The following is a 23921-nucleotide window of genomic DNA, read 5'->3' as shown; positions in this document are numbered from 1 at the left end:
TGCTGATCTGCACTCATTACCTTGCAGGAATCTTTCTGCATCTTGGAAGATCAAATCCATTAGTTTAATTGTAAACTCCCTGGAGCACAGATCATCTTTTACTCTGTGTTTGCACAAAACACAGACAATGGAATCCCAAATTTGAGTGGGACTTTGATGTGATATTAGAATACAAATAAATATTATTAGAGAACAAGGTGTGAGAGGTAATATTTTTTATTGGACCAACTGGTGAAAGTTAGCTAGCTCTGTTGCACGTAGGAAAGTTTACTGGGTGGGAGGAAGGATTTCTTCCATACATTGAATGTTAGAAAACTCAGTCAGAAGAGGACATAACTGATCATAGCTCTTTTTCACCAACAAGCAAAGATGAGTCCAATTCACAGGTGCTGGGCTATGCCTTTTTCAATGTGCCCAGCACTTCTTGTACAATGAACATGCTAAGCAGGGGGAGGAGAGGTGATCTGGTGTTTGGCATGTGTATGAAATCCAGTTCCATGCACCCTGAAAAACCTTCCCAGATGCAGGTTATTTTTGCAGCACAGAAAGATGCTTGTTCCTTACAACACATGGTGTTGGGTTCTGCTGTGGACCACAGGCAATCAGGTTTGATGAAGTGGTTCACCCCCTCTCCTCCCCCTGCACACAATAACAACTCTTTGGGGCACATTTTTGTGGCTTCTGTGGAGTCAAGGAAAACTCATCTCTTGACCACAGTGATTTAATATGATTTGATCCTTTCTGGCTGCATCTATTTACAGAGTTTTTTTGAAAATAACTGTTGCAGTAGCAGCGGAGCTAGCAGTGATAGGATTTGCAGCATAAAAAGGGCCTCTGGCATTTTTATTACTATATCATCTAGACCAGTGGTTTTCAAACTGCAGCTCATGCCCGAGTACCAGGTCATGGAATGTAAGGCACTGCGTCGCAGCAGCTCTGGTCAGCACTGCTGACTGGGCTGTTAAAAGTCCCATCAATGGTGCTGCCCAGCTAAGGCAGGCTAGTCTCTACCTATTGTGACCCCGCACTGCACCCCGGAAGTGGCCAGCAGCAGGTCTGGCTCCTAAGTGGAGGGGCCACAGAGCTCCACATGCTGCCCCTGCCACAAGCACTGGTTCCACACTCTCATTGGCCAATTCAGGGGGGAGGGGGATGACTGTGGGCGTGAGCTGCTTGGAGCCACTTATGTGCCTCTGCATAGGAGTCGGATCTGCTGCTTGCTGTTTCCAGGGCGCAGCCCGGTCCACGGTGCCAGGAGAGGCAGGAAGCCTGCCTTAGCACCCTTGTTGTGCCACTGACTGGGAGCCACCCAAGGTAAGCCCACGCCCCAACCTGCTGCCCTAGCCGAGCCTCCCCCAACCTGGAGCCCCTTCCTGCACCCCAAGCCCCTCATCCCTGGTCCCACCCCAAAGCCTGCATCCCCAGCCCAGAGCCATGACCCCCTCCTGCACCCCAACCCCCTGCCCCAGCCCAGAGCCCCCCCCTACACCGTGAACCCTTTATTCCTGGCCCCACCCTGAACCCCTCACCCCTGGCCCCCAGACCTCTGCCCCTTGAGATGCTCCCACACTGCAAACCTCGCCAGCTCCGTTGGGTCACGAGCATTAACAATTTTCTTCAAGTGGGTTGCCAGAAAAAAAGTTTGAAAACCACTGATCTAGACCTGCTCTGACCTTTTGTCTCCTATGAAACACAGCTAGCATACTTTTGGCTGCTATAAAATTTGGTCCAATAAAAGATATTACGTCACCCACCTTGTCTAATACAATAATGCTAGACAAGTAGAAGTAGGGAGAGGCTCAGATCTAGAATACACCAGCATAAATCCACAGTAACTCCAATTAAATTGGAATCTGACTGTGATCAGAATTTTGCTTGTGATCTGTGAACAAGCTCACAGGAAGTTTAAATAAAAAAGGAGCTAAATTAATTCTTGTTGTAAGCAGCTACCACTCCCATGGTAGTCTCAGTTCAAACCGTGGTGTAAATTACATGTGCGTGTTCAAATGGGCCAGAAAACGGCTGTAAGAGGGACACTGCTGCAACTTGCCCCAGTGTGGCGCCCAAAATGCGCATCATTTACACACAGCGGCGGCGGGAGGGGAGGTACCAGGAAAAAGCAATGAACTGAAGGTTGTACAGGAACAGATGCCAACCGAACCAGCATCTCCTCAGGTGCGCTGTCCGGGCTCACATGCTTGGCTGGAGCTGGTCCCTTGCGCACGCCAGGAGCAGGAACGGGAACAGCCGAAGTGGCGGGACGCGCGCACGCTGGTGACTCCGGTGCTGTGACTGGCCTGTCGGTGCAGGGCGGCCACAGCCCCACCCCTACCCCACGGAGGGCGGGTGTGGCCCACGGGAGACCTGTGGGGTACTTCCTCCCCCACATGCCCCCATCTCCTCGCTCCACATCGCCGCCCCGCGGCGCTCCCCTGCTCAGCTCCTCCCCACAGCTCCAGCAGCGCCTCCGCCCGCCTCCCTCTCCCTCCCCGGCGAACCACGTGACCCAGGCGCCGCAGAGCCGCTGCCGCGCAGGCTCCGTGGCACTTTCCCCCTCCCAGTCTAGGGCTCGGGATCAAAATGGCGGCGGTAGTGGCTACGGCAGCGGGGCCGGAGAGAGGAAACAGAAGGAGCAGTTGAGCGAGTAGGGCAGCGAACGGAGCCCGCGGGCAGCTGCCGCTGTCGGAGGTGAGGAGCCATCGGAAGCAGTGCGGTGAGTATCTGGGCTCACGGGCCATGCCCCGGCCTCTTCCACCGGGAGCTGGGCTGATACCCCTCTCGCCCACAGGGCTCCCTGTACTTGTCCAAGAGCTGAGCTACAGCCCATCCGCCCCAGTGCTGGGATAACGCACCCGCCCTCGCCATAGCACGGGGGGCTGGACTGTAGTCCTCCAGCACCACTGCCCACCTGCCCCAGTGCTGGCCTACGGCCCCCTTCACTCTCTCCCTCCAGGTTTCCCCTGTGCACCCACCCTAGTGCTGGACTGCAGAGCTCCCCTTACGCCCACCTCAGGCAGCTTCCCCTTCTGCCTCGTACTGAGTTGTTGGATTCCCTTTCAGCCCGCGAGGCTTGGCTTAGTTTTCCTTCTCCATGGCTGTCTGCAGAGTCTCTCTTTAAACCAGTGAGTGGCAGGGCCCCCTCCACTCCACGGGACTTTGCACCGTCCCCGTGGTGAGTTGTGGGAACACCAGCCCAACTATTGTCCTTATGGGTATCTCATTGCCCGTCTTAAACGAACTTGGAGTGCTTTGCAGACAATGTGCATGCTTGTTCCTCTGGTACATTCCCGCTGCTGGTGGGACGGGGTTTTCATGCTGTTTGCTTATGCATCTCACTTTCCCTCTGTCACAGAAGGGAATGTATGATGACTCCCACCTCAGCTGTAGAAGTGGTGTGAGACTTCATGTGTTTTTCAGGCAATTTGAGATTCTTGGGCAAAAGATGCCTAGAAATTTAAAGTGCTATCACCATAACAGGTACATAGGAAGGTAATAAGATGTCAATTTTGTAGGATTTGCACCCATTTAAACCATATCTGGATTTGGCCCAGGGAATGCAATACAGCATTTTTTAGCTTTGTTCCTTTTTCTTTTTAGTAGCCAAACCAATACAGCATAATATGATAAATCTGAAGTGCTTGGCAAACTGCACATACAGCACCGCTGAAATGCAATCACTTCTGGTGTGTGAATAATAACACTTTGTATTTCTGTTTCCTCTTACATCCATTTTGGATATGAGTTTTAGTGGTAATAACTCTATCTACCTTACACAGAGGTGTTAAGCTTTGATTTATTTGACTAAAAGGTGGTATAGAAGAGTACATCTCATAGCACTTTATGAACATTAACACCACTCTCAGTGGACAAGTATTATACTTGTGTTACATAAGGGGAGGGGAATTCCTTTTACTTACATTCACTGACTTATGTTTTCCTGCTTTGAAGCTCTTGTGTATGAAACCAGAGTACAAATGTTTATTTCCCAATTAGAAATTCAATGCCAGCGTAACTGTCAGGCTAAATAGCTGATACTTTTATCTTTAGTTATGTTCTCTTGTTTTTCCAAATGTAAGTAAACTCAGTGGATTGCATTGTCTGAACTTTAAAAAGTAGAAATGGTTACTCTTGGCAGAATATCGGAAAGTGTAATATATTCAAAGGAATGCGCTTGGGGTGTATGTACCTTCAGAGAATAATTTTCCTATAACTAGAATTGTAATTGATACATTGAAATGCATTGAACCAATTGAGAACTTACTACAGTAGAACCTCAGAGTTACAAACACCAGAGTTACGAACTGACCAGTCAACCACACACCGCATTTAGAACCAGAAGTACGCAATCAGGCAGCAGCAGAGACCCCTCCCACCCCCAAACAAATACAATACAGTACTGTGTTAAACATAAACTACTAAAAATAAAGGGGAAGTTTTTTTTAAAAGGAAACTTTCTGTTTTATTTAAAACAGTATTTTTCTTCTGCACAGTAAAGTTTCAAGCTGTATCAAGTTGATGTTCAGTTGTAAACTTTAGAAGAACAAGCATAATGCTTTGTTCAGAGTTATGAACGTTTCAGAGTTACGAACAGCCTCCGTTCCTGACATGTTTGTAACTCTGCTGTTCTACTGTACTTCAGCACCACTCTCTGTATAGTAGCACTATGTGATTGTTTCCTGTACATACACATACTAATCACTGGCCTAGTGAATCAGGTCTGTAGTATCTATGACTTGAGAAGTTGGTGTGATAGGCAGTAATTGGTAATTCAGTTCAAATGTTGACTTGCATGGGGTCTTCATGTGGGCAAGGAGGACATTTAGAAAGTCCTGTTCAAGTTTACAATCAATGTTTGTTTCTGTTTCTATTTCTGATGCTTCCCAAAGAACTGATACCAAATTCTTTATAGTTTGATGTATGCAGTGTTGTTGTAGCCATGTTCGTCCCAGGATATTAGAGAGACAGGGTAGGTGAGGTAATATCTTTCATTGGGCCAATTTCTATTAGGATGAGAGACTGAAGAACTCTGTGTGGCTCTAAAGCTTGTCTCTCTCACTAGCAGAAGTTGGGCCAATAAAAAGATTACTTCACCAACCTTATCTCTTTATACTTTGACACAGTCTCACTAAGAGTTATGTTAATCTGCTTCAGGGCACAGCATTAGCAGCATTTGGAGTGGGTTGACATTTTCCTCCAATTTTATATGTTTGGTCAGACTAGAAACACAGTTTTTAAGTTTGGAAATCTTGAACTACTTTTTCTTAGTTACACTCTGGCTTAATTTTTTTATGGTTGTACTTGTTAATATAAATGAATTTCCTTGTGTGTCCAGATTCCCCAGCTAAGTCATAGATGGTTGTGTTGTAATCATGTATACCTGGCACTAGATGACTTACAGAGATGTATATATGAAAGACTTGAATTATTTTTATAAGTCATCTTAGAATACATGCACAGACATGCTGCTGGGCTGTTTTCTCAAGTTTTGAGCCTGTTTAGGAGACAGCTTGAAATTTTGTGTGTAGACATATTACATATTCTGATGCAATTGTAGAATAAGCAGTTTTAGTTCATTTCTTTGAATTAATTTCAGCAGGACTATCAGAGCCTTGAGACCAAAGTTAGCCTTCATGTGAGATAAGAAAAAACTGCTGCATATGTGATACAGTTCTAGGTTCATACCAGTGGATAAAACAAGACAACCTTTACAAATACATCATACTTGTTATTGGCATTAGTTAAGAATTTATTGTGGCAAACTCTTGTTTAAAACTGTTACAAAAATATAACTAGAATTGAAGCTTTCATACTTCTAACATGTTTGTGTAAATGTAAACGTATTTGTGTAGGTTGCCAAATGGCTATTGAGACTGGTATATACTTTTCTTCATCTGTTCTGAAGAGAGTGATCAGCAAGCTTAGTCTTGGGGTTAGATCTTTCAAATTGGGGGGAGGGATAGCTCAGTGGTTTGAGCATTGGCCTGCTAAACCCACAGTTGTGAGTTCAATCCTTGAAGGGGGCATTTAGGAAAACAGGTTAAAAAATCTGTCTAGGGATTGGTCTAGATGACCTCCTGAGGTCCCTTCTAACCCTAATATTCTATGAACCTGAATTTAAGAAGTCTTTGTTCAAATCTGGCTCTAACACCAACTTTGTGACAGTGGGTGAGTCACTTAATCACTCTTCTCATTTTTACAGCCCAGGTACTCACAAGAATGTTTGAGGCTTAATTCTCAATGTGCTGCTAAATCCTTAGGTGGAAATTGCTACACAGTTGCACAGTATTTCTCATGTTAATCTACCAATATACCTATACTGTGACCTGACAGGACTGTTTTTGTGGATGAGAGAATTTTTGCAGCTGAGAGAATAATTGAATTTTCATGTATGTAAAAGACTATGAGCAGGTCCACACTTAAAAAGCAGCAGCGCTTTCGTGAAGATGCTGCTCTGCTGATAGGACAGCTGCTCCTGTTGGCATCGTTAATCCACCTTCGTGAGAGGCGGTAGCTATGTCAATGGGGGAAGCCCTCCCATCAAGGTAGCACTGTCTGCACTGGGGTTAGGTTGGTATAACTGCATAGCTCAGTGGTGTGGATTTTTCCCACCTCTGAGTGACATAGTTATACTGAGATACATTTATAGTGTAGACCTGGCCTACCAAAAAGTATGCAGATTGTAATGGTGGTTTTGAGTGCTAATGATTGTTGGGAATGATCACCACATCACACTTCACGGATAGGCCAGTACGCAATCTGTGTACTTTTTATTTTAATCTTTTGAAAAAAGAAAAAGCAAAATAGCAAAGCAGGCTTAAGCAAAACTTATTTTGTAACTTGTATCTGAAATCTCACCTTAGCTGCAGCTTCTAATTTTTAGTGCAGTGCTGCTTCTCTCCCCCCCACACTCCCAGCTAGACTTACACCAAGAAGTCAAATAATGTCAGCAGCTCACCTGGGAGTAGGATTCAGGATCCTTTGTGCTTACAGTTCCTTGTTTTCATGACTAGACCACAAAGATCTCTTGCAGCCTGAAGACATTGATTTAAATTGGAAACTGTTTAAACTGATCATTGAGTAGTACAGAAGTCCACCCTAACAGTGAAAGAGTCTTTATGTGTGTGTGTGTGTGTGTGTGTGTGTATATTTAAAAAGTGTGTAATTCAGTAAGTAGAACTGAATGATTAACAGATTTTGGGGGGAGGGTCCTTTTGTTACATTTGTGGTTTAAATCATTCCCGTAATAGCCATATTGGATCAGACCAGTGGCCAGTACCAGCTGCTACAGAGAGAGAGAGAGAGACCTGCAGCAGGTAATTGTGGGATAACCTGCCTCCAGGGGAATTTTATTCCTAATCCCTCAAAATTAGAGATTAATTTATGCTCTGAATCTTGAGTTCAAATAGCTTCCAGAGCTTTTTAAAAATATATATTTACTATTATAACTGAATAATCTTCTCTGTATAAATGTCTAATCCTCTTTTGAATCCTTTTAGGTTCTTGGCCTCTATCTTGGGGCGCTGAGTGCAACAGTCTAATTGTGTACTGTATGAAAAAATTTACCCTTAGAATTTTCCACCTCTCAGTTTCATTGAGTGTCCCTTTTTCTTGTACTGAGATGAATAGAAGATCCTGATGTCTTTTTACCACTTGTAGTTTTTTTGTAAATTCTCATCATGTTCCTTGTTGTTTGTGTTTTTAAAGTAAACAGAGTACATCTTTTCAGTCCCTCCTCGTGTGAGAATTTTTCTGTGCCCCGATCATTCTCGTTGCCCATATTTGATCTCTCTCTCTTTCTACTATATTCTATTTGAGAGAGCATTATTTCAGTATGCTAATTTGCAGCTCTTAGTCTTAAGTATGATAAAAGGAGAACATTTGTCTCCTAACTTCTTAACACCAAAAACTTGAGATGATCATCCAAAGGGAAATATTTGTCATAGTTAAACTTTTAACTAGTTTATGAGTATAGAAAATCTTTCCCTAGCCTTTCAGCTTTGTTTTTTCAAGACCTAATAAAATTCTGCTACCTTCAGAACTGATTGACAGATCTGTGTTAAACTTCTACTGTTAGTGGTGATGCTTCAGTTTCAACAAGTAGAGGCTTGCTAGTAAATGTCTGTCACTTGATCAAAGAATTACATACTTTAAGAAGTGTCACTCAGTTAGTGGATCTAAAAATTTAGTGCCAGCCAATCTCATCTTATGATCTGGAGAGAGATATTGAGATTAGATGCAACTATAGATCCCTTCTATGTAACTAATAATCCAATGGTAGGATTTTAATCAGGATTTTGCTTAAGTACTATGTACAAACCTGTCTATAACATTAATCCTGTGGAATGTCTTGTCTTGTGTACTGACATAAATAATATTTGTCAGTTACCTTAGGAGTGTACCTAAGTAGCTGGATCTCTTTATATAATGTGATACAAGAGGGGAGTTACCTGTCTTTTGATGCTTTGCAACTGTGCAAAGAAGCAAAATTTAAAAAGCTTAAAAGTAAAGTTATTGCCATCCTTTAGTCATTCTGATAAATACTTCTAAAAAGCTAGAAGAATAAGGAAGTGCATTTTAGGAAGCAATATAAAATCTTAAACTCTCCTCATTGCCTTCATGGCTCAACTTCATCCTGGCCTACATCTTGGATCTTATTTTGTCTTTCTTCACTCCACTAATGGTGCCACCCTCAATGCTTTTGTTATTTCCTTCTCCCTTTCTTATTTCCTTCTACCTCTCTCACCTCAGTCCCTTTATACTTTGGAAACACTTGTCAGGCCCACACCCATCTCACTCATATTCCCTGTGAAAGCAGCAGAGAATCCTGTGGCACCTTATAGACTAACAGACGTTTTGGAGCGTGAGCTTTCGTGGGTGAATACCCACTTTGTCAGACGCAGGTAGTGGAAATTTCCAGGGGTAGGTATATATATGCTAGCAAGCAAGTAGAGATAACGAGGTTAGTTCAATCAGGGAGGATGGGGCCCTGTTCTAGCAGTAGAAGTGTGAAAACCAAGGGAGGAGAAACTGGTTCTGTAATTGGCAAGCCATTCACAGTCTTTATTTAGTCCAGAGCTGATGGTGTCAAATTTGCAGATGGCCACCTTAAGTCTGCTATAGTGTGGCCAGGGAGGTTGAAGTGGCTCCCCTACAGGGTTTTGTATTTGCCATACCTTAAGGTGGCCATCCTGCAGCAAAAAAACTTCAGGACCAGACTTCAAAGAGAAACTGCTGAGCTTCAGTTCATCTGCAAATTGACACCATCAGCTCTGGACTAAACAAAGACGTGAATGGCTGCCAATTACAGAACCAGTTTCTCCTCCCTTGGTTTTCACACCTCTACTGCTAGAACAGGGCCCCATCCTCCCTGATTGAACTAACCTCGTTATCTCTAGCTTGCTTGCTAGCATATATATACCTACCCCTGGAAATTTCCACTACCTGCGTCTGACGAAGTGGGTATTCACCCACGAAAGCTCACGCTCCAAAACGTCTGTTAGTCTATAGGTGCCACAGGATTCTGTGCTGCTTTTACAGATCCAGACTAACACGGCTACCCCTCTGATACTTGTTCCCTGTGAAGACTTCCAGAACATATCTGTGTGAACATGAGTCAAATGCCATCTCTGGGCGTGCTATACTTGCAAGTTGCAGCGCTGTAACCCCCTCACCAGCGCTGCAACTTACTCGGTGTCCACACTTACAAAGCTCAACCAGTGCTGCAACTCCCTGGCTGCAGCGCTGCTGTACTCCTGGTCTGCTACGGGTGTAGCGAATCCAGCGCTGGTGATGCAGCGCTGCTCATCAGGTGTGAACACTCGCCAGCGCTGTTATTGGCCTCCAGGGTATTAAGGAGTATCCCAGAATTCCTGTCTACAACAAACCGGAAGGTACTCCCGGAGCTACCAAACACAGCTGCTCTTTGCTCCAGCGAGCGAGCCAAGCTGAGGCTTTGGAATGTTCACAGCTGTTTGCTTGAGGAGACAAACAGCACGGCTGGGGGGAGGGAGTGCGTCGGAGAAGCTGCTCTCTGGTCTGAAGCCTTTTACATTTAAGAGTGATTGAGAGAGGGGTGGGGAAATGGCCAGAATTTGCAAGGCAGGGAGCTCAGTGTCTGCTCCAAAAATCCGCGCTCTCTGTCTCCCCCATGCTCCCTGTCACACTCCACCCCACCCCCCACTTTTGAACTTGCAAGGCAGGGAGCTGTCACAGTGTCTGCTCCAAAAATCCGCTCTCTCTGTCTCCCTGACGCTCCGTCACACTCCACCCCACTCCCCTCTTTTAAAAGCACGTTGCAGCCATTGAATGCTGGATAGCTGCCCAGAATGCACCACTCCCAACAGCGCTGCAAATGCTGCAAATGTGACCACACTGCAGCGCTGTTCCTACACAGCTGTACGACCACAGCTGTAACTCCCAGTGCTGCACATTTCCAAGTGTAGCCATACCCTCTGTCTCAGTGTTACTTAATAGAAAAGACTGGTGGAGGAAATTTGAGACAATGTTAACTTTAGCTTATTTTCCTTCCATGTGGGTCTTATCCTTGGTGTATCATGGCCCAGTCCTGCAAACACTTATTCATGGTGAAGCCTTGTCTACACACAAACTTACCCTTAGTTACAGGGGTGCATCTTTAAACATCATAAATTTATAAGACCCTGTATGGACGCACTCTGAGTTTTAAATCGCTTTTATCAGTTTAGTTAAGCTAATTGGTTTAGCCAACTAGTTAGTTCTTTGGGAGCAAGGACTGTTTCTTATCTGTGTCTGGTGATAATCTGCAAACTGGACACCCATTAAATAAGGCTTGAATAAAGACTGGGAATACGATGATCATTTACACTAACTAAAAACTATTTCCATGCTAATTTTCCCCTGCTGTTACCACACCTCTTGTCAAGTGTGTTGAAATGGGCCATCCTGATTATCACTACAAAATTTATTTTCTGCTGCTGAGAAAAGCTCACCTTAATCAATTGATCTGATTAGAGTTGGTTATGGCAGCCTCCATTTTTTTCATGGGGGTGGTTGTGTGTGGTATGTGTGTGTCTTCCTCACTGTATTTTCCACTACATGCATCTGATGAAGTGGGCTTAGCCCACAAAGCTTTATGCTCAAATAAAATTGTTAGTTTCTAAAAGTGCCCCAAGTACTCCTTGTTCTTTCTGCTGATACAGACTAACATGGCTACTGCTCTGAAATCTGGTAGTAAGTAGTACACCTCTACCCTTGATATAACACGACCCGATATAACACGAATTCGTGATTATAACGCAGTAAAGCTGTGCTCTGGGGAGGCAGGGCTGTGCACTCCAGTGGATCAAAGCAAGTTCGATATAACACAGTTTTACCTATAACATGGTAAAGATTTTTTTTGGCTCCCGAGGACAGAGTTATATCGGGGTAGATGTGTAGTCTTCTTTCTGAAAAGAGCTCCTATATTAACCTAGGCAACTTGTGATGTTTTCATTCCTTTCAAGGTATCTTAAATCCTTTAAAGAATATGCTAACGTATTATGTACTGTACTGATCTCTTATGAAGTATTTTTCTGAATGACTGACTGGATTGCTTATCTTGTGTTAAGGTATGAAATGGGAATATTGCTTCCCACAGCAGCTGCTACACTAATTTTTTTTTTTACAAACTATAGCAATAATGGTCCACTTTAGGGGAGGGAGGTAGGAAAGAAAAAGGTGAGTTATATGTTGGAAGCAGGAGGAAAAGATACTATAATGTCTTTGCATGCTAGGTAGTTTCTTTTAAAGTAAGCCTAATGAAAGGAAAGATTTTTGTGTTGTTCTTTTCCTCTTGCTCCCAACATGTAACTCACCTTTTTCTTTTTCTTACCTACCTTCCTCCCCTACAGTGGACCATTTAAAACAACAGAATGCTATAAGATAACAGGAGGAGTAATCAATTATTTTTTGTCAAGATTCAAATTTCTTTGTCAAAATATAGTAAAGGTCCAGAGTCCAGAGAAAATAATACAATAATAATAATAATAAGTAAATAAAAAGATTTTTGCAGTCTGTTCATAAGTGTCTGGCAGTCCAGGTTTGGCTGGTGGTCCCGCTATTGACTGCTCCTGAATTACATGGTTTGCCAGGGCCTGTAGAACCCTGTTCTTTCTCCATTTGACTTCTCTAATCGTCCCCTCTCCTTTAGCTCATTCTTCATGAAGGTTGTTGTCTTAAACAAACCAAACATGGAAATCCATTTAAGGTTGACACTTTGTCTCACCCCATTATAGGCATCTGTGCTGCAGATATCTGATATGTGGGGGATGAACCTGATACAGATATAAAGTCCTATAATACATGGGAATAGCTGAGTTAATTAGCTTGCTTTTCAGTTTCTTTTGGCTGCCTGCTTTCTTCAGAAACATTATTAGAACCTCCTGGTAAAGGGGGGGGGGGGCAACAATTTAAATTCATCAAACCTGCCACTTTCCATGCAGATACCTCCATTACAGTCTGATGTGGTACCTCTAGGAAGTTTTGAGGTGCATTATACTGTTACATTCTTTAAACATTGCAGCATAGATGGAAACAATAATACTAAATATTGACAAAATACATATTTTGGTGCCATGAAGGCATGGATCATTTGGTATAGTAACAGAAGTGACATTTTTAACAATAAAGCAAAGCAGTGCACTTTGCAATATTTTTGTTTCGAAACTGTAAATGTAGTGTACTGGATGAAAGCTCAGTATTTTCTAACAAGTATCACATACAATGTGTAGAAGAACATGAGAAATATTATGTTATGATCAGACTTTCAGACATACCAAACACCTGTATTCTCACTGAAATCTGTTACAGTTGGTGCTGTGGGGGTTTGATTTCTCCAAAAATGTGTGTGCGCTGTTAATTCAGCGATCTATTATGTCTGAATTTAAACAGAATTGAATGCTTATCACGTTCTTGTTCTTGTTGTTGTTTTCTGAACTATCAGACTTGGATCAGAAAGTAGCTTCCGTCTCTGACTCAGCTATTAATTACTTTATTTTTTATTCATTTATTAAACACCTCCAGGAAAAAAAGGATTTATAATGGAAATACTGAAAGACTTTTTATTATACTGGAGTGGTCATCAACTGCTACAATATTAATTTCTAATTACAAAAATGTAGATTACAGTCTTGGGACAGTGTTTTTGTAGGCATTTCTGTGGTGATAAAATTCTTCTCTAGCCATTGAGACCAGGAAATAGCAGTAGTCAGTTACCAGTCAGAGATTTACAAAAGATCAGTATTTGCTTTTGTTGGATTAACTATCAATTTAAGGAGACTAAACCCAGAAATTGAGGTGTATTTTTGTCAAAATATTTTTGTCTTCACAACTGAGAACATCTCAAGTAATTCTGACATATTGAATGGTTTTGCAGTTTATTGTTGTGATACTCCCTGGGGTACCCAGGGTTGTGTAACCACTCAACACCACCTGCCCTTAGGGTGAAGCAGCCTTGTCTGTGCCTGCTGTGGATCAGCTCCCAGAACCCACCAGCCTCTGGTGACACAAGCATTGTCTTCAAGGTCCTTGCAGGCTTTGCTCTCTGTGCATAGATATGATAGGCACACACCAGCCCCCAAATCCTCGGAGCGTTCTCTGCAATGTCTAGCCAGGAGGGCCAGAGTGGGCTATTCCCACAGGAACAGTACACAACAGCTTGTGAGATTCAACTCAGGAGCAGCGCTTTGCTTAACACCACAGCATTAAGATATTCTGTTTTCACTATAAATATAAGTTACAGTAGATTCCACTGATTAGCATCCCCTTGGTTGCCATAAAAAAATTGCTATTATTCAACGGTTGCTAATAAGCAGAAGGCAGATTTGTGAGACTGCAGCTGGGGAAGGGAGCACTGGGCGAAGTCCCTTCCCTGGCTGCAGCCTTGCAAACCTGCCTGTGGGAAGGGCAGAAGCTGGGGAAGGTGGTGGGGCTGCAGCCCAGATTCTGGTGCTTTCTAAGAGGCGTGGGGCCCACAGAGCAGCATGACTGTATCTTTCTATGTGCTCTCCAGGTGTCAGGGCTCAGCACTTCCTTCCCTGCATACAGTTCCCCCAGCGGGTCACAGCCTGGAGAGCACAGCTCCAGCATCTGTGCTGCAGCCTCTCTCCCCACCATAGGTGGCGACTTCTATGGGCCCATGATGCCCATGCTGCACCAACATTCAGGAACCATGGGCCTGGCTTCACCAATGTTTGGGCTTATGTTTTTACATACATTTTGACGTAAATAGTATCTCTGTTCACAATTGTCCACTGAGCATCAACTTGAAGGGCACGCTTAACCTTATTTTCATAGGCGCAGGAACTAGGGCTGTGGTGGGGTGCTGCAGCACCCCCATGCTTTACACAGGGTCTCAGCTGCCGCCCAGGGCTCCGCTGCCGGCCTTGCGTCCAGAGTGGGGTGTGTGAACAGGGGTAGCATATATATTGGCTTACAAGGCACGTGTGGGAGGCAGGACTTGGACCTGTTCTGAGCACCACCAAAAATCATATAAACTTGGCGCCCATGCTTCCTGCTGCTGCTCTGCGCACAGCCCCTTACTACTTGTGTGGTTCCTGTGTGCAGGCAGGTTTGCCAGATTGCAGCCCCAGAAGGACGGGCAGGGGTAGACTGAGCATTAACTTCTCTGGCTGCAGACCTGCAAAGTTGCCTGAAGACATGTCCCAGCACTTTCTTCCCTGGCTGCAGCCTTGTAAACCTGCCTCCCGGTGGTGTCTTTCTTCCAAAAATGTTTTTAATAAGTGGTGTGCCGCTGCTAATATCTGAATTCCATTAAGGTTGATGTTAATGGGATGGTATTGATTCCCAGCAATATGTTGCCAGCAACCAGAAGCTGCTAATGTCAGGATTGATATTAAGCCAAAGCTACTGTGCTATCAAATACTAGAGATGGTGAGTAAGGATATTGGAAACAAATGGTTACATATAAAGCAAAATCATGACATGCTTTCTGGAAACTAGAGTTAACAGACTAACCTCCTGTCTAAAGAAGTTTGTCACCGAAAGTGCTCTGCAGCGTTTTTAACCAAGATTGGCTGAGACCCTACTTTCATGAATGCAAATACGTTGTCCATTTATTTCCTAGGTGCAACATGCCCAGGTGTCATATTTGCTTTCTGGAAATAGCCCCTGTCTCACGAGTTCATTGTCTGCTCCTAGACAGGCAAACTACTTTCCCCTCCCTCAACTTATTTTTTCCTGTGTGTTCATTTCTTGTTGACTTCATAAACATTTGGCTTTGTTTGTAAATGGGAGACCATTGTAAGCTTAAAATGTTTAATTTACATGCTGACAGATCCAATTATTACTTCCTGTCTGGAAAAAACAATGAAGAGTCCTTTTGACACCTGGAGACTAACAAATATATTTGGGTATAAGCTTTTGTGGGCTAAAACCCACTTCATCAGATACATGGAGTGAAAAATACAGTAAGGTGTGTGTGAATATATATATTGCAGCACATGAAAAGATGGGAGTTGCCTTACCAAGTGGCGGGTCAGTGCTAATGAGGCCAGTTCAATCAAGGTGGATGTTGTCCATGCCTAACAGTTGACAAGAAGATGTGAGTATCAATAGAGGGAAAATTGCTTTTTGTAATGACCAATCACTTCCAGTCTTTATTCAGGCCTAATTTGATGGTGTCCAGTTTGCAAATTAGTTCCAGTTCTGCAGTTTCTTGCTGAAATCTGTTTTTGAAGTTTATTATTGAAGAATTGCCACTTTTAAGTCTGTTGTTGAGTGTCCAGGGAAATGTAAGTGCTTTCCTACTGTTTTTTGAATGTGACAATTCTTGGTGTCTGATTTGTGTCCATTTATTCTTTTGTGTATAGACTGTCCTGTTTGGCCAGTGTACATGGCAGAGGGGCACTGCTGGCACATGATGACATATATCACATTGGTAGATGTGCAAGTGAATGAGCCCCGGATAGTGTGGCTGATGTGATTAGGTTCCCTGAATAGATATGCAGACAGAGTTGGCAACAGGGTTTGTTGCAGGGATTGGTTCCTGGGTTAGTGTGTGTGTTGTGTGGTGAGTAGTTGTTGGTGAGTATTTGCTTCAGGTTGGAGGGCTGTCTGTAAACGAGGACTGGTCTGTCTCCCAAGCTCTGTGAGAGTGAGGGATGGTCCTTCAGAATAGGTTGTAGATCCTTGATAATGCGCTGGAGAGGTTTTAGTTGGGGGCTGTAGGTGACGGCTAGTGGCATTATTTATTTGGTCTGTCCTGTAGTAGGTGACTTCTGGATACCTTTCTGGCTCTGTCAGTCTGTTTCTTCACTTCACCAGTAGTTTTAAGAACGCTTGATAGAGATCCTGGAGGTGTTTGTCTCTGTCTGAGGGATCAGAGCAAATGTGGTTGTATCTTAGAGCTTGGCTGTAGACAATGGATTGTGTGGTGTGGTGTGGTCTGGATGAAAGCTGAAGGCATGTAGGTAAGTATTACGGTCAATAGGTTTCTGATGTAGGGTGGTGTTTGTGATCATTTCTTACTTGCACTGTAGTGTCCTGGAACTGGATCTCTTGTGTGGGCTGGACAAGGCTGAGGTTGATGATGGGGTGGAAATTTTGAAATCCTGGTGGAATTCCTCAAGGGCCTCCTTTCCATGGATCCAGGTGATAAAGATGTCATCAATGTAGCACAGGTAGAGCAGGGGCATTAGGGGACGAGAGCTGAGCAAGTGTTGTTCTAAGTCAGACATAAAAAATGTTGACATACTGTGGGGACATATGGGTACCTATAGCAGTGCTGCTGACTTGAAGGTATAAATTGTCCCCCAAATCTGAAATGCTTGTAGGTGAGGACAAAGTTCAGCCACCAGATTTGCTGTGATATTATCGGGGATACTGTTCCTGACGGCTTGGAAGATCATCAGTGGATTGTGGTTTCCTCAGGAAGTCAGTGGTGTTGTGAAGATAGCTGGGAGTGCTGGTAGCTTAGGGCCTGAGGGGGGAGTCCACATAGCCAGAAAATCCTGCTGACAGGGTGCCAATGCCTGAGATGATGGGACGTCCAGGGTTCCCAGGTTTATGGATCTTGGGTAACAGATAGAATACCCCTGATTGGGGCTCTGGGGTTGTCTGTGTAGATTTGTTCCTGTGCTTCTTTAGGGAGTTTCTTGAACAGATGGTGCAGTTTCTTTTGGTAACCCTCAGTGGGATCCGAGGGTAATGGCTTGTAGAATGTGGTGTCAGAGAATTGCCTAGCAGCCTCTCGTTCCTATTCTGACCTATAACTTTTTGACTATTTTTGAAGGGGCTTCTCCCTCCCATAGTAAATGGAGTTCTTAAACTATCAGGTTTTATGACAGACAATTACCTCTTCCAGCAAACTCCAAAAAGTTCATTAGATTTCTTAGTAGTTATCTTTTTTTCTTCCCGCTAGTAAAACTGATTTGATGGATTAATTTTTCTAGTACCAGAATTTCCCACACCTTAATATTCTACTTTATATTAAATCTAAAATATGGGTAGAGTAACAAATTTTCTGTCATTCATTTTAGGATGCAGATGCTAAAGACAATTTTTATGCAAGTTCTGCTTTCTAAATTAATCGTACTAGTTAGTTTGGTTCTGTATAGTAGTATTTTTAGAGCAAGTCATGAAGCAGGAGATCAGAATTCAAAATCCTTGGCCCAGTGTCATTACCCAAAGACGACAGTGCAGTATCATGTCCAGCTTGATAAATGAAATACAATCTCTTATTTAAAAAAAAAAAAAAAAAAAGACTTAAGGGTTGATTTTGCATCTTTAAGTTCCAGTGACAACAAATGTCCCAGGAAGTATGTTTAAGGGGAGCAATGGGGGAGGGTGGGGATGGGTGTCAAGAAAGCACAGGAATGGATGGGAAGTCAAATTGATGTCAGGGTATGTCTTCAGTGTAGGCTTAACCTAGGCTCTTACCCCTCCCCCCCGCCATCCACACACACACAACCCTTAAACCTAGGTTTACGTGTGCTTTGAATCCAGGTTTGCTTGCCCAGCGAGGGGTATAGGTTAGAACCACAGGTTTTGTTAGGCGGTCTCAAGTGTACTTACACTGCAGAGGAGGAGCAGCTGAAGTCTGGGTTATAAAGCTTGGCTTTTGATAGTTCTTCAGTGCCAGTCCACAATGCCATACCCCAATTCCCTAGGTCTGTATTTTCTGTCCCTTCTACCTACTAACTTTCTATTAATCTCTGATCTACTATAAACAACCTGCTGGTTTACATATACCTGGTCAGTGTTTAAGTCCTCATTCCACAGGTCCTGCTCCATTTCTACACTGACCAGCTTAGCTGAATAATGTGAGAAGATGCGATCCCAGTGTGCTCTTAGCTGACTAGAGGATCACATCAGGATTCTGGTTGCCCTCTGGTGCAGGTACAGCAAATAGTGTAGTTTTGAGATGCACCCGAAACTGTCCTTTTCAAGAGGCTGCCAGAGGAGGTGGATCAAGTGGCCAGCTATCCAGTGAATTAAAAATGTCAAGGGTGTTTATCTCAAGGCAAAGGATACCAATAACAAGTCAAGCAACTCAATGTCTCCTTGCCCCTAACATAAGGAGTTTGAATCAGGTGCTCACCATAGCCCAAAGTACTGAGCCCACCATCATGCGTGATAGGCTTTTGACCCAGACTGTCCTGTTTTTGTGTTTGGGGTTTTTTGTGTGCTGTTTTTAGACCAGGGACAGGGATGGTACCAGAGGAGACCCTTGCAGCAGAGGGTGCAGAAGACCTGGAACAGACCATGTGGTCTGATAGTCTGGGGGATATCTTGGATCTATATTCTGAGAATTATTAGGGGATAAGCCTGGGGAATGGACTGCATAGGAAGCCGCAGCAGAGTTAGAGCTACAGCTGAATAACTGTCTGCTTCCATTTTCATTATTTGGGGGGACATTGCAATTTAAGTGGAAATATTTCCCAGGTTATGACTAAGGCTATGATTCTGCAGGGAGGTCATGGGTTTTTTGGGGGGACCTCCATGTCTACTTCTGGGGCAGAGCTGGAGCAACTGTTAGCCCTGGGCTGCCGGAGCAGTGACTGCCAGAACAGTTGACTGGTGGCCAGCCCTGGGACCACCAAAACAGCAGCTGGAGTTGGGTCAGCTACCCTGGGGTGGGAGCAGCAGCAGTCAATTCCTGCTGCAGGAGCAGCGGCGGGGCTGGAGCTATGGGGTAGCCTTAGCTTCAGTTCACCCTTTCTGCATTCCCCTTTCCATCCCTACATGTGTGACTTAAGATGGATTCCAAGCTCTGTGTGGGGGGATGCATATTAAACATGCAACTAATGATTCAGTCGAGCTATATTTGAACTAATTACTGGGGGATGGGAGGAGAATCAAAGCTGGGATTATAGGTTTAGCAAGCATAAATGCATATTTCCACAGACTCCTTGCCTTATAACTTTGTACACACTGGTGTACTATTACACAGTTATACCAATACTAGTATTAACTCCAGACAGCCTGTATTTTAAGTCCCAGTGTTTGTACTAAGTGGAGAAAGTCCCTTCGTGATTGTGGTACTTGGTCTCCTGATGCTGTCCAGGCCTGTGGGCAGGGGAAGGAAGTTGTGGTGTACTCAAGCTTCTGTATCTTGGTTAAGCATTCTCTTACTGCTTGCCTGAATTTTTTTTCTACTCCTGCCTGGCTGGTGGTTTTTTTTATATATATAATATATGTTTTTGACCTATAATATACGTAGGTGACCCAAGATGGTTGGTGAGATTCCTGGGCAAACCACTCTTCCAGCAGCTGACCTGTAGCTTGGCGTCTCTTTGTTGATTTACAGTCAGCACATGATGAAATATCTACTTTGCACAAACACAATGGCAAATAAACATATATCTACACATACGCGTGCATGCATGTGCACACTGCAGTAGTATGCATCATTATGCTACTCGAGGCATATTACCATGTGATGCAAGGAGGTGGGCAACACAGGCACACAAGAATGCCTAATTTCTTTTGCTCACCTGAATCAGGGGCGGCTCCAGGCACCAGCATGCCAAGCGTGTGCTTGGGATGGCAAGTCACGGGGGGCGCTCTGCCAGTCGCTACAAGGGTGACAGGCAGGTTGCCTTCGGCAGCCTGCCTGTGGAGGGTCCGCTGGTCCCGCGGCTTCAGCGGACCTCCTGCAGGCTGCTGCCAAATTTGCAGGACCAGGGACCTCCCACAGGCAAGCCGCCGAAGGCAGCCTGCCTGCCGTGCTTGGGGCGGCAAAATGCCTAGAGCCGCCCCTGACGTGAACCCAGCCTCAGTGGTGATGGGTGCAATCTCTGACTGACTATATTGGACTTGTAAACCAGCAGTGTCTTGAGTCCGCTCCTGGTGGAAGCCATCATCCTTATTCTTACAGATGTTGGTGTTTTTATGCCAGACACCAAGAGGCATGTTACAGATGTTGGTGTTCTTATGCCAGACACCAAGAGGCGTAGGCTGAACATGCATGGACCGAATGGGTACTGCTAGCAGAAAAATTGCAAACTGAAGGCTTAAGAGGCACATGAGTTTCTCAAGTGGAGCAGCCATAGGAGCGTGCGTCTTGAAGAACTGCACTTCCTGGCCAACGTGAATGACCTCTTCTTGTGGTTGACCAAGACCTTCATGATGATTTGAGTAATGTCCTTGCTGGTTGACATATGCTTCTTGTGCTGGACATACAGTGGGTAGAGGGATGTCATCAGTGGCTCCAGTTCAGTTTGGAAACCCCATTCTCTCAAAGCCAGCTGTTTCAGGCGCACTAATTGTGTCCGCTACCCATGGATGTAAAATGGCAGTACCTGTCCCACAAAGCTCCATTGCTACAGCACTGAATTAGCTTACCAACACCTAAGTGGTTAGGCATTGACAAGTGCAATGTAGGGTAGCAAGCTTCCAGGTAACAGTATCAACCCACTTCTGGATTGGTATGGCCTCCCTTATTAGCATGATCTGGCACTGAAAGGTCAGGGCAAGATCCTCATATGATTCCATGAAGGTCTACTTCCTCATGGGGAAGTTTTGGAGGCACTGCTGATCTTCCCAGAGCTGCATGATGATGTAATGACACTACAAGTTGTTCTGCACCAGAAGTGCCAGTCCACATACGATAGGTGGCATGCGTCAGCTGTCTCTGCTCTGCCATATCATGCTTGCATGACCTTTAATGAATACCTGTGGCTGCCTTAGGAGGGTCACAAACAGCTGTTGAAGTGCCCTCCACTGTATCCCATATCTGTAACTGCATCCTGCTGACACAGCAGTGCTCCCAAAAGTAGGAAACAGTTCGTGCACCTAATGTGGGAACCGTGCTTTGGCCCAGATGGAGAGGAAAGCAGTGAAGAGTGTGCTGAGTCAGAAGTGTTTTGTGCTACTGTGGTGGCAGGCTGTGAATATTTCCACACACAGGCTTGGGAAGGACAGACAAGTTCTCCCACAACATACTGCAAAATAAATGAATGGCTCGAGTTAGTGAGACACTAAGAGAAATCTGGGATATGCCTACAGAAATCCTAGCACTTAAATTGGCCTACTGCAGGACCAATGTGGCTGCAGCTACGTGGGTATGAGTCAGGTGTGGCTCTGAAGTCCTGCAGATGGATTTGTCTTACCACAGTGCTTAGACCTGGATAACCTGCAGTGGAGACCTACCTTACGTAGACATCAGTTAAAATGTTTAAAGCAGGGTTAATAGGCTGAAGCAGGGAAACGTATTTAACATTGCATGTGCTGCCTACGTACCAATATGTCCAATACATTTTAGAAACTCATGATAGGTCTCAGAATGGAAATGTTGCTGAACTGTCAGGCTGCCCAGGTGACATTTATTCATGCCATACTCCATGGCAGCCTCAGTATACTTTGGGGTAGGAGATGGTTCAGTCTCAACCCCTGCCCCCCAATTAAATCAACAAACAGTATTTGAATAGACCTTTATTAATACAGTCAGTGACTACACATTTTCTAATGCTATCAATTTGTTCTTTTGTGTATATATAACAACTATTAACATTTTACAAACTGGAAAGACTTTTCTCAGCTACCTGTTGATCTCTAGGTATATCCCATTGTTGTAAGGTACAAATCTGAGAAGATTTATGCCTCAAAATATAGCAGTGAGACATCTTAACTTCTAGAGTCTGCCAAATTACTCTGAAATGAACAAGAGGTCACTGAATGTGATATTTAAAGTATGTAGCTGCAAATACTTTAATTTGAAACTATATATCAGTTAGTTTCTTATTCCTTTTTTTTATTTTATTTATTATTGTGTGAGTAATACAGAAATTTCTTTCCTCTCACTTTTTCACCTCCATCAAGTTTAAAGGAGCTTTTACCATTTTGTGAAATAGAAAGGAAGAAGCAGCAATGGGAAGTTAAATTGGGGATCAAATGGCAATATGTGTTAACTGCAAAGTGTTTCCTCCTTCACTTGGAGGAACAGAAAAGAGAACTCAAGAGGGAGTGCTTTGTATTGTTCTCTTCTAACTGTTTGACTAAAAAGCCATGTTGAGAGTCTTCAGAGGTGCATGTTCAGCTCTCCATATAAGGATGACCATTGCAGATAATGGACCAATGTAAAGAAAAATGTGAGATCTTGGATGAGCCATATTCTGCTCCACCCCGCTCCCTAACACATACACAGAGCATGCAGGATAAAATGAAATGGGGAAGGGAGAAATTATGAGGACCAGGGAAAGGATAGCATATTTCATGAAGTATAAAATAGGGCACAGAGGACTGTTTCATTTTTAAGGGTTAGATTGTAATGGTGTCTTTCCACTAATAAACACAACTCAGTTGACTGGTAATAAAAATAAATAGAAATTTTCCCCTCCCCTCCTCCACACATAATATTAGGATATACCAGCCCTATCCAAAGACAGAGAATACTTGATTTGTGGTGTGGGACAGTTGTAAAGGTGTAAGATATCTGGCTTAGGGAAGGATAATCACTCTGCTCAGGGGGCTGTTTTACCACAATGAAGACAGTCTACTTATTCATTTTGCCAGAGGTTCTAGTAGTTACATGTCAAGACTGATAATGCATACGTTCACACATTCTGAAGTATGTAGGTGTTGCAAAATTCAGTAAATGAGTTCTGTGTGTATATATAGTACTTTTCAATAAAACAGGTATCCAGTTTAGCCTTTTAGTAAACTGACATGAGTATTTGAAACTCCCTGGATTTTTATGTAAAATTTCTGTTTTGATTGTCTTCATGCAATAGGACAAGGAGCGGTCACTTCAGAAATCCAGAAAATGTTTGCTGTAGGAAATCTGGAAGACATAACTTCCTCTTCTTGCTGCGAGAAAATGTAAACAAAGACCCAAGTTTGCTATCTAAGTGCTAGAATGGTTCTCTGACTAAATCTTTCATTCTGAGCTTAATTGATACCTTTTATTCTCCCATCTAAGAGCCTATTTCTTCCTCATCTACACAATCTTCTTTCAGATAGAAAAAACCTTATGAACAAATTTATAGCAGGTTGCAGTTACTTTGAAAATTAGATGTAGATAATGGGCTTGCTTAGCTCTTAATATGGTATGTTTCTGACACTATCTAGAGTTTGTGCTTGTGTATGCAGCTATTGTAGCTGTCAAAGGTCATTGTGTTTCATTATGTACATGTGCTGAAATGATTGATGCTGATGACCCACTTAAGATCTCTTTACATAAGAAATTACGATATATAAATTTTAGTAGCTAAATGAGAACAGCCATGTTGACTTCAACTTAATATAAAATACGGGGCGGAGGGAGGGTGGGGAATCAGTTGGCCATAAGGAAAAGGACAGCATAGGATGGGAAAGAATTGTAATGTGTAGGCTCTTAAATCAACATTAAAATATTATAATAACGCCATCAGATTGTATGTTTGAGTTATTTCAGTACAAACAAGTATCTGAGATCAGAATGTCTGTGTTTTTTGCCTTCTTTTAAT

At 43.6% G+C, this 23921-nt stretch overlaps 1 protein-coding gene across 1 annotated transcript in view; it reads left to right on the top strand.

The window, feature by feature from the left end:
- Window positions 1-2574: 2574 nt before the first annotated feature.
- Window positions 2575-23921, top strand: part of BTBD7 (BTB domain containing 7) — a 135103-nt gene continuing 113756 nt past the window's right edge. The window contains exon 1 of the mRNA XM_032785263.2: window positions 2575-2713. The gene's annotated coding sequence lies outside the window, so the exon portion shown is untranslated. The remainder of the gene's footprint in view (window positions 2714-23921) is intronic.

This window comes from Chelonoidis abingdonii, chromosome 4 (assembly GCF_003597395.2).
Source record: "Chelonoidis abingdonii isolate Lonesome George chromosome 4, CheloAbing_2.0, whole genome shotgun sequence".
NCBI lineage: Eukaryota > Metazoa > Chordata > Testudines > Testudinidae > Chelonoidis > Chelonoidis abingdonii.
This window is presented reverse-complemented; position numbering and strand designations above follow the sequence as displayed.